Below are 16,723 nucleotides of genomic sequence, written 5' to 3'. Positions count from 1 at the left end.
TGTTTTGCAACTGCTGGAACTGGTATCTGGTATTGTTCTTCGTGAACGTGAAGGGTCTCACGCGTTCACGAAGAAGGATTTTGGGCTGCTGGGATTTACCCATCGTGAACGCGATAAAGGATACGCAAATACGAAGAAGAGACTGGGAAGACTACGCGAACGCGAACGCGAAGAGGAAATGTAGCTGGGGGCATGCCTGGCATTAAGCCTTTGCGAATGCGGCTCGTGTGTTGCAAACGTGAAGGGAAGAGATAGGAAGGCATCGCGAACACGATGAAGAGGTCGCGAATGCGAAAATGGAACCCCGACAACACATTTTTTGTGCTTCGCGAACGCAAAGCTATGGTCGCAAACGCGATAAAGGCATTTCTGGGCAGAATTAAAAGTTCCAAAATGAAGGTTTTGAGTTCATAACACAAAATCAAATTGGGATCTCGGTAGAAAGCGATTTTTGGAGAGATTCTTGCGTGAGTGTTTGGGGTAAGTGATTCTTATCCAGTTTTGGTTAATTTTCATGATTATGCCTTTGCATTTATCATTTAATGTGTGAATTAAGTTGAAAAATTGGTATGGTTAGACTCGTGGTTGAATGGGTTTTCGAATTTTGTAACTTTTGTCGGGTTCCGAAACGTGGGCCCCACATGCGATATTTGAGTTAATTTCAGATTTTTATTGGAAAATTAGTATTTCCTTATGGAATTAATTTCATTAATTTTTAATGATTGAATCGGATTATTTGTGGCAAGATTTGAGGCGTTTGGAGGCCAATTTTCGTGGCAAGGGCATAGCGAAATAAAGAATTACACGGTTTGAGGTAAGTAACAGTTCTAAATTTGGTCCTAAGGATATGAAACCCCAGATTATGTTTTATGTGATTGGTTTTGAGATGACGCACATGCTACGTGACGGGCGTATGGGCGCGTACGGTAGGAATTGTGACTGGGTCAATTCCATAGATATGTGTAGTTGAATAAATTATTGTTACCCATACATTTTTACACGTATTAGGGAAATTGAACTATAAATCATGTTTAAACCATGTGTTGAAATTGTTGGGACCCATAGAGGTCGTGTACATGTTAAATTATCTGCTAAATTGACGTTTCTTACTCAGTCACGATTTTTACTCGCATATTACATCTTAGTCTCTCTTATTCATTATTGATGCATCATATCATTGTTGTTAGGCTGCTTATCATGATTTCTGAGATTCCGAGAGACTGGAGAGGTTGATGACTGAGTGAGGACGAGGGCCTAATTGTGAGAATATTTATGGGATCGGGCTGTACGCCGCAACATGTTTTATCGATTTATGCCATGATTGGCTTGATTTAGTGCTTAGGCTGAAGGAGCCCATTCGGAGTCTGTACACACCCCCAATGAACGTAAGTACCTACTGAGTGTGAGTGCCGAGTGCGAGTGATGAGTGATTGTGAGGAATGAGCGACTGTGAAGAAAGAGTGACTGTGAGGAAAGAATGACTGTGAGGTTGAAGTGAATGGGAGGACTGAGTGACTATTACTCTGAGAGAATGCAATGATTTCATTATTTCCTGCATTTCAGCTGTCATATATCACTATTTTGGAAATTTCGGAAAAATATTATTTTCTGTTCCAATCAAATTTGATATGAAATTTCTGTGAAATTTTAAATGTTGAACTTGAGACCATGCCTACCCTTTTATGTTGGAAAGTACTGTATTTGGACTTAGCTGAGAAGCTCATCACTACTTTCAGTTCCTTATTTATAATTGTTACTTACTGAGTTGGTTGTACTCATATTACACCATGTACTTTGTGTGCAGATCGAGGTGATCCGGGACATAGTGGGTGTTGATTCTTTCACACAGTTGATTTTTCGGAGATTCAGAGGTAGCTGCTATGTTTCGCAGACCTTGTCTTTCCTTCCCTATACTGGGTTTTGGGAGTGTGTTTATTTCCAATATTGTGTGGTTTATCCTTAAACTTAATTATTATGTTTTCAGTATTTAAAATATATTTTGGGCTATTGGTGTTGTTGGCTTGCCTAGTATTGAGATAGGCGTCATCACGACGAGTGAGATTTCGGATCGTGACATGTTGGTATCAGAGCTTAGGTTGTATAGATCTCACGAGTCATGAGTAGGTTTAGTAGAGTCTTAAGGATCGGTACGGAGACGTATGTACTTATCTTCGAGAGGTTGCCGAACCTTAGAAAAATTTCACTTTCTTGTATTCTATCATGCGAAATTGATTCAGCTTGAAACATAACTCTTTGAATTCCTTCCATGCATTCACGTGCGTATGTGAGCGCTCAGTATCGGTTGTGCATCACCGGCTTGTGATTCCATGAACGAGATTAGTGATATGTATTCTGTGTTTTGGTGATAGGCCAGTTTGGAGGACTTGGGGCCAAGGTTAGACCGCAACTTAAGATCGGTAGTTACAGTTGTGTAAACTTGTACATTTGGACTCATATGTCCGGTAATATCCCTATGAGTGGAAATTATGGCTCGATGAGCATTTTAATGGCTATACGATAAATATGATGTGATTACGGAATGTGTTCAGATGGGTTGAATGTGACGAATAAAGTTACTTGTGACTCAAGAGTTTGCTATTAGGTACTTGATTTTTGTCTTGATTTGACATATAGTCTTGAATTGTGAGTGTATTGAAGGAGCTTTCACGTTGTTAAATTGTGGGACAAATTAAATTCTCATGTCTTATTAATGAGTCTGGATTCAGAAAGAGTAATTGATTGCGTAGTAATTGTGGCTGCAAAAGGGTATAACAATATGTCAATTTGAGGCTAAACAGGTGGGTTATCTTCTGCAAAGTAATCTACATAGGCGTGTTCCTTATAATGTTGAGTGGAGAGTTTCTTTTCTACCAGCGGAGTGTATGTGTTGAGATTTGAATTTTAATTTGGTTGAGAAAGTTGACTTGACTGTCACGAGAATGAAAGCGAGCTTAGCGAATAAATTGAGGTATTTTGTGGTTTGTGTTAGCTGAGCTTGTGAAGAATTTTCGTTGAACTGACTGCGGTATTATGGCAGTAATAAAGTATGGATATTACGAGTTATGGAATGTTTTGTTCTATGGCTTTGAGCCAAGTGAGGGAGTCTGTTATTGACGACTTGATTTCATTATTAAGTGTGTACTGGTTTCGGTTTGAGGCATACATGTGAATCAGTTATGACTTGCAAAGATTGAGATCGAGGATGACTCGAGTAAAGAAATTCCTAAATACGGGTTATATTACACTTTAGGAGTATATGAAAATCATGGGATGATCGAGTTGTTATTGTTGGATGTAGTACGCACGAAGTATGAATTGATTGGTGGTGTTAAGGCAGTGTTAATGTTGTTAAGTTAAGGGAGCACGTGTCTTTCGGCTCGTTTGGGCAGTGCGATTTAGATTTGAGCATAGTGGAGGACTCTCTAGAAGGTTCTAATGGGTTCAAGATTTATATATAGCAATCGAGGATTTTTTATTTTTTATCGGATTCGTGTATGGATAGAACCTGGGATTTTCATTTTTGGTGCCGGGAATTGCGGTAATTCTGTATGACTATGAATTCTATATTCCAGTATAAGAAAGGTAAAAGAACAATTTTAAATTCGCATAAGGGATTTTTAGAGTGGGCGTTTTAGTTGTGGCACTTATGGGGGTGCTTAAGAAGAATACAATGACTTATGGGCCTTAGGGCGGTATGCTTTTATGTTAGGATGTCTTGTAGTGAACTTTAGGTAAGGGTCATGAAGTTCTAACATGGAGAAGTGTCAACTTGAGGGTAATTCAGAAGAAACTCGGAGAAAAATAGGACGATTGGGTAGTAGGCTGGACTAGTATGGTATGATCGCTTCTTCGGGTACCTATGAAGTAGTGAGGCTCTACGGATGTTTTAATGGAAATATTCTTCGGTTGGTGACATGTGTCGCTTGGTCGAGTTAGAGAAATTTAGTTCTGATAGCTTGGTTATGTGCAAATGGATTTCAAAGTGTTCTTGATGGTTTCTACCATGGTTGAACCAGATATTTTCTACCGGTGTGGGGAACGTGTTGTGAATTGTGATTTCCTCCTGGAAAGAAGCAAGAGAAAGGTTTCTAACTATTAGGGTATGTAATTTGCTGGTGACTCAAAGTTGATAATGAGATTCTTATGCTTGACACATGATGGCATGATAGATGTGGTGTGTTGTGTGGGATTAAGATTTACATGTACAAGGTGGCAGTTCATTCTTGAAGGGAAGGTCACGAATTCTGAACAAAATGGTCAATGTTATATATTTAGATGAGTGTTATAATTGCTCGGTAATCCCTGAGAAGGGTGCGCATTTCAAAAGGGCATTGTGTTTTGATTTACATATGTTCATTGGTATTGCGGTACTCACTTGGTTGATAGACTGCTGATATTCAAATTATTGCTATGTGGCACGGAAGAATTTTGAAGGTATTCCTAGTGGGAAGATTGTGCATGAAAGACGTGTTAGTCATTTGAGTGCTGAAGTTGGGACCAGTTACGGTGATTCATGTGTTCTATGAAATTGGAGACTGGGATTTCTCGGAAGCATATTGTTTCGGGGTTGCGACCTGTTTGAGGTGACTATTTTATTTAAAACTCAGTGGAGGCACTAGTTGCGTTAATTATTTATGATAGCTACGCACTATGAGTGCACATATATGTGAGGTTTGAGCCTATGTGTGGGTATCAGGTCAAGTATTCATACTCAGAAGAATGCTTAAGCAAAGATATGCCTAGAGTTGACTGTTAAGCGTAAAGTTATAACGTTTCTCGTATTCGTACCTTTGTCGAGAACTATCTGGACTACACTTGAGGTTACAAAGAGGCTAATTCCCTGAATAAATTGGGTAGTTACTATTTCTGCGTTAACTTTCCGATTTGAGTGGTGATAGCACACATTGCACCTGCCTACTCTATGACGTGTTACTTATACCAGTTCAGGAGCATGAGAATCATAATTCATTTATCATATACAGGTGTACTTATTTGATTGCTCAGGTATGATATGCTTGGGCTGGAGGCATGCGACAATGCCAGGCAGATTATATTATTGGCACGTGAGGTTTCCGTGCGGATCCATATACTGATATTATTGGCACGTGAGTTATTCATGCGGATCCATATATTGATACTATAACAAGTGAGTTGTCTGTGCGAGTGATGTTAATGTGAGCTCTAGAAGAGTTGGTTACTGTTATTAAATTCGCGTGTCTTAGTTCTACTATATATAATGAGCTTATAGTATTGCAGTTGTGGTGGTGCTTGTTGAACTTGTAATACGGTTCTTTACTTTGGGACATCTTTCATTTTGAGTACAAAGTTGTGCAGTTGTGGCTTGAGTTATATTGGTGTGGCATGTCAGTGGGATAGTTGTGTTTAATAATATATGATCGTTGGACCTAGAATGGGTACTATCAGATTTTACTATGGTATATTGGGAGGATAATATTGAAAGTCATCTTAGAAGGCGATTATGATTCTAGTTGGGGCAAGAAAGCTCCATGACTTGTTAATTTGATAAGGGGTTATGAGATTCCACGTGTTTTTTTCATTATCAGCAGTGTATAAAGGTTTTGGAATGAGGTTTGGCTTGATATGGGGTTTAATACTATTACCGGGTTACTTTGGAGTAGTTATTGTTATCGAAAATGGTGTTGCGAGCATGCAAGTTGTGTAGTGTGCTACGTGATTATATATGGGTTTATGGTTATGGCTTGATGCAACTTGTTCATACTCATACAATGTGTAGATGTGAGATTCGGGTCTTGAAAAGAAAATTCTAAATGTTGGAAATTTAATTCCAAGGTTTATGGGCTAAAGTTGAAGTAATGATCTTCAATTACGTGGTATTTTCAGGCCAATATGGAATAGGGTGGCGTGGGATCACCCCCGGGTATATGCGTGGTAAGGTGGAATAGAGATTTGTAGGTTAGGAATAACTCTTGGCACGTTCGAGGACGAACGTATGTTTAAGTGGGGGAGAATGTAACGACCTGACCGATCATTTTGAGTATTACAGCCCCGTTCCCCCATTTACTGCTCAAGTTATGCTTTAAAGTTATTTTATGACTCACCGGGTTAGTTGGTTCGGGTCCGGAAGGATTTCGGAGTGAATTGAGACACTTAATCTCATAATTAAAAACATAAGTTGAAAAAGTTTATCGGATATTGACTTATGTATAAACGATCTCGGATTCGAATTCTGATAATTCCAATAGATCCGTGTGGTGATTTTGGACTTAGGAGCGTGTCCGAAAAATTATTTGGAGGTCCGTAGTGGAATTAGCCTTGAAATGGCGAAAGTTGAATTTTTGGGAAGTTTGACCGGGGGGTTGACTTTTTTATATCGGGGTCAGAATCCAATTCTGAAAAATTTAATAGGTCCGTTATGTCATTTATGACTTGTGTGCAAATTTTGAGGTCAATCAGACTTGATTTAATAGGTACCGGCGTCGTTTGTGGAAATTTGAAATTTCAAAGTTCATTAGGCTTGAATTGGGGTATGATTCGTGATTTTAGCAGTGTTTGATGTGATTTGAAGAAACGATTAAGTTCGTATGATGTTTTAGGACTTGTTGGTGTATTTAGTTGGGGTCTCGGGGCCCCCGGGTGAGTTTCAGATCATTTTTTCTTGTTTTGCAACTGCTGGAACTGGTGTCTGGTAGTGTTCTTCGCGAATGCGAAGGGTCTCACGCGTTCGCGAAGAAGGATTTTGGGCTGCTGGGATTTGCCCATCGCGAACGCGATGAAGGAGACGCGAACGCGAAGAAGAGACTAGGGAAACCTATGCGAACGTGAGTGGGTGGACTCGAACGCGAAGAGGAATTGGAGTTGGGGGCCTGCCTGGCGTAAAGCCTTCGCGAACGCGGCTCGTGTCTCGTGAACGCGAAGGTAAGAGATAGGAAGGCATCGCGAACGCGATGAAGAGGCCGCGAACGCGAAGAAGGAACCTTGGCAGCACATTTTTTGTGCTTCGCGAATGCGATGAAGGCATTTCTGGGCAGAATTAAAAGTTCCTAAATAGAGGTTTTGAGTTCATAACACAAAATCGAATTGGGAGCTCAGTAGAAGGCGATTTTTGGAGAGAATCTTGCGTGGGTATTTGGGATAAGTTAATTTTCATGATTATGCCTTTGAATTTATCATTTAATGGGTGAATTAAGTTGAAACATTTAGAAAACCCTCTTTGTTTAATTTGATGATTTGAGGGTCGAGTTGAGGTCAGATTTTGGTAAAATTAGTATGGTTAGACTCGTGGTTGAATGTGTTTTCGGATTTTGTAACTTTTGTCTGGTTCCGAGACATGGGCCCCACTGGCGATTTTTTAGTTAATTTCGAATTTTTATTGGAAAATTAGTATTTCCTTATGGAATTAATTCCAATAATTTTTAATGATTGAATCGGATTATTTATGGCTAGATTTGAGGCGTTTGGAGGCCAATTCTCGTGGCAAGGGCATAGAGGAATAAAAAATTATACGGTTTGAGTTAAGTAACAGTTCTAAATTTGCTCCTAAGGGTATGAAATCCCGAATTATGTGTTATGTGATTGGTTTTGAGGTGACGCTCATGCTAGGTGACGGGCGTGTGGGCGTGCACCGTAGGAATTATGACTGGGTCAATTCTATGGATATGTGTAGTTGAATAAATTATTGTTACCCGTACATTTTTACACGTATTAGGGAAATTGAACTATAAATTATGTTTAAACCATGTGTTGACATTGTTGGGACCCATAGAAGTCATGTACATGTTAAATTATCTGCTAAATTGATGTTTCCTACTCAGTCGCGATTTTTTCTCGCATATTACATCTCAGTCTCTCTTATTCATTATTGATGCATCATATCATTATTGTTGGGCTGCTTATCATGATTTTTGAGAGCCCGAGAGACTGGAGAGGTTGATGACTGAGTGAGGTCGAGGGCCTAATTGTGAGTATATTTATGGGATTGGGCTGCACGCCGTATCATGTTTTGTCGATTTATGTCATGATTGGCTTGATATAGTGCTTGGGCTGAAGGAGCCCCTCCAGAGTCTGTACACACCCCCAGTGAATGTAAGTATCTACTGAGTGTGAGTGCCGAGTGATGAGTGATTGTGAGGAATGAGCGACTGTGACGAAATAGTGACTGTGAGGAAAGAGTGACTGTGAGGTTGAAGTAAATGGGAGGACTAAGTGACTGTCACTCTGAGAGGATGCAATGATTTCATTATTTGCTGCATTTCAGCTGTCATATATCACTATTTTAGAAATTTAGGAAAAGCTTTCCGCCTCTAAGCAAACTGAACCCACGGAACTCCCTTTGCTTTGTCTCGGGATCGACTCAATCAATGAGAACCACAGCGAAATGCTTCTGGCATGCCAAAGCAAGGTAAGCGATCGATTCTCTTTCCCAAAGTCAAATGCTACTGTACTGAGCCAAAGCTTCATGCCCTTCTTGAATTGCAATCATTGAGTTCAGATTCAGAGCTGACTGAATGGCTTCATCTTAATGAATAGAAGAATTCCCTGTTCTAGTCAAATTTGATATGAAATTTCTGTGAAATTTTAAATGTTGAACTTGAGAGCATGCCTACCCTTTTATGTTGGAAATTACTGTATTTAGACTTAGTTGAGAAGCTCGTCACTACTTTCAGTTCCTTATTTATTATTGTTACTTACTGAGTTGGTTGTACTCATACTACACCCTGCACTTTGTGTGCAAATCCAGGTGATCCCGGACATAGTGGGTGTTGATTCTTTCACACAATTGATTTTCCGGAGATTCAGAGGTAGCTACTATGTTTCGCAGACCTTGTCTCTCCTTGCCTATCTTTTGTTTATTGTATTTGGTCTCAGATTATTATAGATCGAGTTTTCCCAGACTTGAAATGTATAGATACTCATGTACTCAGTGATACCGGATTTTGGAAGTGTGTTTATTTCCAATGTTGTGTGATTTACCCTTAAACTTAATTATTATATTTTCAGTATTTAAAATAAATTGTGGGCTATTGGTATTGTCGGCTTGCCTAGTATTGAGATAGGCTATTGGGTCGTGACAAAGATATATTGAGATCTATCAAAAAGGAAATAGTTTATTGAAAAAAGATGTCATGGTTTATTTTAAGGAGCAAATCTTTTACATTGGTCAAGGAATTAATTAAGGAAGAGATTTGAAAAATCCATCTGTACTTACTCACTAAAGGAAAGAGATTATACATCAAGTTCACTGGAATACTTTGGAAGACACAAATAAGTGGTCTAGGTTCAAGAAGATTTGGGCAAGAAAATACTTACTACGGGATGTGATAGAAGTAAGAATACTCTTACTTCAACATGTATTTTGGAAAGTACTTAAATTCGAGGATATGATTTATTCATGAGAACATGTTTGAATTCTATCTCAAGAAAGAGTACTATTCTTGTGGAAATTCAAATATTACCACAAAATGGAAAGAAGCGTCCATATTCTCCAATGAAAGAGAAGTTAGACGTATGGAAACATGAGGCCACAGAATTGAGTTATTGGAATTAATCAAGGATGATTAATTACTACAATCATGAAAAAGTAAATCACAAGATCTTGATTGAATCATCATGACTATTCTCACGTAGATATCCATAAAGATTATATGGTGCACTGAAAATGAAAGAGTATTTTATACTCACAATTGGTACAACTAATGTACAACAACTGGAGTCTTAAAAGAGGATAAAGATTATCACTAAGCAACAAAAGTGAGACTCCACAAAAAAGAATAGAGATATTTTGAGAGGAATGCTACAAAGAAATATTAATCATTGGATCTATTCAAGGAAAGAATAGAAATTGACATCATGCTTGAAAATTCAAATTGTCCAATTCAAAAAGGAAATTTGCATTGACAGAAGATATCCAAAATCTACCTTATAGAGCAATGTCGGCAACGGTCAAGAGATCTAAAACAAGATATTAGTCCAAGATTCAAGGAAGCATCAGAAAACGACTACAAGAAGATTGGAAGAATCTTCAAAAATCCCTTGGGTTATGTAATAGCTAGAACAAGTTGAAAAGACTATAAAAAGGAAGATTTATGGAGGAAGAAAAGTACGCAGCCTTCTGTACCATTGTCTATCCAACTACAAGTTCTTTATTCTACTCATAACAAGTATTGTAATTCACTTTTAGTAGATTTATTGTATACACAAAAGAGTGAAGAGAGACAGAAAAATATTGGAGAGGCAGTGTGTCCTGAGAGGTTGTGTCATTATTCGTTTCTTTGGTGAGCGAGTGAAAACCAAAGGATCGCTATTAGTGAGCGAGTAAAAACCAACCTTTTGCGTTGTTTGTGAGCGTGTTAAAATCAACCCTTGTTCGTTTTTGGTGAGCGAGTGAAAACCAACCTTGTAAACATTGGTGGTGAACGTTAAAAATCATACAAGCCATACTCAACTCATATTACAAAGAGCTAAAGAGATAACCTCCTTGTAACCCAAGGGGACTGGATTAGGATACCACATTGGTTCCAAACCAGTATAAAATTCCTGGTGTCATTTACTTTACTGCTTTCATATTTGATTATAAGTCATTCTTGTTTGTCGAGATTAGTATTTGATTGAATCGAAGTACTAACAGTATTGTGCATGCTGTCTCCGTATTAGTCGACTAGGTCTGAGGAGTAGTCGACTAGCAATTTAAAAAGGCTACAATTCACCCTCCCCCCTCTTGTACTTTCAGCCCGAACCATCTCCAAAAAAATAAACTAAATTAAGCTGGTAACCTGAAATATATTAATGTGCTTTACAGAAAAATAATACTCCTACTATATTTAAGTCTAACAATAATAAAAAAAAAACAGTGAAACTTTTCTCGACAATATTAGGTCATTCAAAAGCCAAGCACAAGTAATAAGCTTTTAACTCATAAAATTACAATATCTTGTTACACAATATTAAACCTAGGTAGGTGATTAAAAGAAAATACCGTTTTATGGTCTACAAATTAACATAGTCATCCTTACATCAAGAATACATACATCAAGAATCAAAAGTCAATGGCTGCTTTAAAATACTGATCAGAACTTAAAATTAATTTACCGGTGAAGGATTTATATGTATTACTCCTACCTTTATTCACTGGAATCTAAAACATGAGGCTTTTTTTATGAGAACTCTGCAGACTTGGCGTTTTCTTTGGTTTGTATATCATATTGTTGTGTTTTCTTTTGGTTTGTATATTATATTATTGTAAAATATTGGAGATGGGTGGCAACGGGTTGGTGCGGGAGGATGAATCCAAAATTAATTTGGATAGGAGTTTTTCACCTTCACACTTTTTTTTTTTTTTTTTTGCTGGGCGTATAAATAATTTGAATCAGAATATAATTCTAGCATTCAATGATTTACAATTATATTCTTAAATTATATAAATATTTAAAATTATTAAAGTCGATTAATATTTCGAAAATATTTTAGTATTTTTATAAAAAGGCATCAAGAGAACCATATAAAATAGGTACGTTAATCAATAGGATATATATATATATATATATATATATATATATATATATATATATATATTGGCTAGCAAATATAATTTACGGAGCTAACGGCCAATTGTGAATTTTGCCGTTAAGTGCTGTAAAATTCTAGATGCAGATGCACCGACAAGAAAAGGAAATGAGTGATATAGTGACAATCTGAAAAAATTCTATAAGCTACAAATATTCAATGATGCCGACTATCTCTATTATTTCTTTTATTCATTTACTAGTAACAGATAGGGCACGGGTCCAATAAGCATATGTTAATATTGGATTACTATAATTTTGGGGATCTTTATATAAATAGACGGTCAAATTTATTATTTATTTTCTTAGCCGATATGTATAAATTATACACTAATAATATATAATTATACATAATATATACATGAATTATATATTTATGCTACAGATATCGGCTTTTTTTTAGCTTTAAGTAGTTAGATGGACAACTATTTAATTTAATTCATCATATTATTTTTTTTATTAAAGAACCTCTTCAGATTTTATAATCTTAAATCACCTAAATAATTGAAAAGAATTTTGTTATATAATTTTGTTGGTCCAACTATTACTTAGAAATCAAATTTTAGAAGGAGTTTGTTTTATGAGCAAGTTGTGCTAATTAGCATGAGCAAAGTTTTTGTTAAGTTATGCTGAATGGCATAATTTTTCTTTGGCCAAATACCTAGACGATCATTTAAATTTGGCTCCAATTTTCATTTTGGCACTTCAACTCACATTAGTTCCAATTGAACACTCCAACTTCAATAATGTATACATAATAAATACCTCATGTAAAATGCCTAAGTAAATTCAGCCACGTGAACTGCACGCACAACAGCGTGGCAAAATGGACTAACCAAAAAATGCCATATGGCTTTTGAAGATAAAAAAAAAGTGCTATGAGAAAACCCAAAAAAAGAAGGAAACAAAACAAAAGAAAAACAAGATAGCAAAATAACTTCTTCTGTAACTCCATTGCAGCCGCTATCATGTCCCCAATATTTCAATTTTTACCACCTTCACAATTTTAAGGTTCCCGAGAACATCCCTTTTCAGACCCCGTTTCCTTCCATGGCTCCCAGCCCCACGATTTTCAAACTTTTTTCTATCGGCCTTCGCCGCACCACCTCCCCCCTACCACAACCACGTCTTCCTCTTGCCAGACCCACCTTTATCTCCCCCCCCCTCCCCCACCTCACACGACTGTTAGATCCTTCTATCAGTATAATCGACAACTATTTTTTAATCTAATCAAAAAGAATAAATAGAAAAATGAAGAATGAATTGAAAATTGATAAGTAAATAAGCTCTAAACATAGATCTTGAGGAGAAGGCCATAAGAATTTTGAAAAAGAAGATGAGAATAGTGAAATGCAAAAGGAAAGAGGATGACCTTGGCCATGATAGTTATACCGGAATTCTCATTACCGGCGAACACTAGTTTGGGCGCCGACGTTATTCTGTTCATGTAATGCCAAGAGCAATTTTTTTCTATTTTATTTAATGTTCTTTGTGTTAGATTAGAAAATTATTGCTATTATTATAATTGATTAGTGAATTATTTAAGGTGTACCAGTGGAGCAGTGATCGTAAGAAGAGAGAAGGGAAAAAGGAAAGGTTGATTTTGTGGCAGGAGAGATGAGGAATAAAAAGAAAAAAAAAAGATGTGCCTTTTTGGAAAAGTAAAGGAAAAAATCTAATTTGAGACTCATTCACGTGCGATGAAGAATACTGATTTTGCCACATTATTGTTTATATGTAATGGGTATATTTTTATTGAAGTTGGAGTGTTCAATTGGTACTAGTGTGAGTTGAAGTGCGAAAATAAAAATTGGAACCAAGTTTATGTGGCTGTTTAAGTATTTGGCCTTTTTTTTTAATAACATAAAAGATTTGTTGCCAACTTAGACACAAAATTCATTTAAAGTTATTTTGATATTTTTATCAAAATAAATACTCTATCTTTTTTATCTATAGCATAAATTTTTAGTGATACGTTTAGACAAGAAATTCATTTTGAGATTTTTGTCAAATTTTTATTGAGCTTCATATTCTCCCATTTTAGAGGTGGATTATGTTTTTAATCTGAAAATTTTCAATCCCCTTTCAAGTACGGGATATATACTCTCCAAGGGTGAAGATTCTTGTCACTTAAGTTTACAAGATAGGAGTATTTTATACGTTTACAAGTTTTATTGAATAATCCACTTTATTTATTTAATTATCAAATTGTCATACTAACAATGAACATAAGTAATTTAACAGACCTTTTCCTCCAATAATTGAAAGGAACAATAATCATATATAGTTGCATTAATTTATCAATTAGTAAAATTTATTTACAAACCATTCTTCTTCTCACGGGTAAGTGAAAAGTATAATAATGGTATATAATTTTTTGTTGAGTCCTTTCCCTATCATAGTAATAATTAACACAATCTAATTATGACCTTTTATTTTTCATAGTACTAAAAAGCATAATAAAGTATATAATTGTCTCTTTATTTATTCATTTGTCATAGTAATGGATAATACCTTTTTCTTAACCTTAAATTGACTCTATTTTACTATAAACAAAATTCTTTTACCCAAAATAATTACTATTATTTCTATAAGATTTTTGAGATGAATATGCTAAAGGTAAATCAATTTTAAGTTACAATGACGGAAATAAAAGATTTAGTTTTAATTTACAAAACGAGCTTATTTTGTTTATCCAAAAAGGACCTACTATTATTTTATATAATATTTTACAAATGAATATGCTAAAGTTGGATAAATTTTAATTTACAATAAAGGTAATGATTAAATTTACACAAATGAGTTTTTTTTGTATGCTATGAAGTTTATGTTGAAAAAGAAAATATTTAAGTAAAGCACATATGCCAAAAGAGACACCTGTGAATTGTGAGAGCATGTGTCACTTTCATGTGACATCAGCAGTTGTAGTGCCTTTTTGGGCATTGAAAGTAGGCTGTACTATTAGTTGATTTTACAAAATTGTACAAGTGTATTTATTGTAAAAAAGGTGTAAAATTAGGGGCAAACTGAGACATAGAAAAAAGTACTACAACTAAATCCATTACCCGTTTAAGGATGCAATGGAAATTAGAGTAAATAGTGCTGGTTTTCAGGTCAAACAGAGCAGAAAATCAAATCTCTACACCACACGTGCAATACAGCTCAGCAAGAAAAACATATAATTCCAAAACTACCCCTACGCCAGTGATCGTGAGCTGTGTGTATTTCCTCTTATAAGAAGTAGGAAAAAATATTGTTCAAAGGGGGTACACAGGGAAGTTGGACTGGAAGAGAAGAACCCAATAGAAATCTTCAGTATTTTATTTATTAATTTCCTGTATTATTTTGATATTTTTTTATTAAAAAAACCATATATACTAGTTAAAATAGCTTTTGTAATGATTAATGCATCATAAAACTAAATTTCCGACAAAAGAGACGAATTTGACACCGAAGTCACACCAAAAAGATTCGGAGCGCAGTTGATTATTTATATATATATATATATATATATATATATATATATATATATATATATATATATATATATATATATGTGTGTGTGTGTGTGTGTGTGTGTGTGGCACTTTTCATCTCCTGTCATTTAAATTAAAACTTAAAGTAGTTATTAATTAGTTCAGTTTGTATACGTTATTTTTCCTAACGCCTTACGTAATTTGTTCATGCATTTTCAGTTCTGTCATACCAGAAAGACGTCTTTTAATTATATATAATTTTAGGTTTGATAATATAATAGAATTTTATTTTGTTGATCTCCAACTACTGAAATGGGCACATTTATTTGAGTGGCTTTTAATAACATTTTGCCATCTTTGTATAGCAATAAGATAAGTATGTCTATAACAAATTATGTACGACTGATTAGGAATTTTTGCTTTCTTTTAGATTTAAATTTATATGAATTGATGGTGTAAAAGAACTTAATTAATTTCACTATTATATTGTTTGAATTGTATTACATGTATAGCAGTTAATATTCACTAGGAGTATTTTCGCCCTAGTATCGATTTTTATGCCAGTTAAAAATATAAAAAAATTCTGGTACATTTTATTTCTATTTTTTATTTTTATTTGGCATAATGTTAGGATATGAATTTTATTAGATAAAGATGATTAATAAGAATATATAGCCGACTTTAATTTATTTGAGACTGAAGCGTTACTGTTGTCGTTGCCGTTATAATTTGATTTTATTAGGTAGTTTGAATTTTGAGAATGGTAGATTTTGAAAAGTGAGGACGGCAACTCTCTTCAGCACTTTTTTGGTGTTGCTTCAAATTAAAGAAAAAATATTGAAAATTGTTACTAAAAAGTTTATGATTAGTACATAATATAATATCCAAAAATTGCAAAGTAAAAGAAACTAGTGAACAAATTAGCTGTCAGAATCGGGTTAAGCATACCTGCCATGTGGGGGTACATCTTCCATTATTGCACTAACCAAACTAAACCACTCCCTACTCTATTTCTTATTTTTTGTACTATACAATCACTAGTAATCATTAAGCGCATAGTGGGATAGTTGAGATCTTTCATTTTTAATATGACGTCGCAAATTTAAGTTTTGAGAATCAAAAACTTTTTAATAGAGCATTTTATCCTTTTTCTTTTTTTTTTTTTTTTGTGAGTCTATTCGATGTGAATTTAAATTAATTGATAAATGGGCTCCCGTAGCGGATATGATATGGAAAACAGGGTTGAAATAATTCGGGTATGTAAAGAGGAGGTGTCCAGATGCCCCAGTAAGAAGGTGTGCGAAGTTGGCCATGATGGATTTGAGGAGAGGTAGGGGTAGTCCAAAGAAGCATCGGAAGAAGTGATAAGATAGAACATGACACATGTGCAGCTTACCGAGGACATGACCTTGATAGGAGAGTACAGAGGTCGAGAATTAGGAATGTTAGTAGGTAGTTGAGATTTTCCTTTTAATACATGTAGTATCATTATTATTCACGGATTTTCTTACACTTAAAACTCTATTACTATCGGTTGTCTCTTTTGTTTCGATTATCTTATTACCATACTATTGTTAATGCTTTTTTTTAATCACTTTTCCTTTATTGTATTTCTTTTACTATGATGTGATATTATTTTTTCTGAGTTGAGCGTCTATCGGAAGTTTCTCTACCTCTACAAGGTAGGAGTAACGTCTGCACATATAC

Source organism: Nicotiana tabacum, chromosome 23 (genome assembly GCF_000715075.1).
Source record: "Nicotiana tabacum cultivar K326 chromosome 23, ASM71507v2, whole genome shotgun sequence".
Lineage (NCBI taxonomy): Eukaryota > Viridiplantae > Streptophyta > Magnoliopsida > Solanales > Solanaceae > Nicotiana > Nicotiana tabacum.
Note: the sequence above shows the minus strand (reverse complement) of the source record.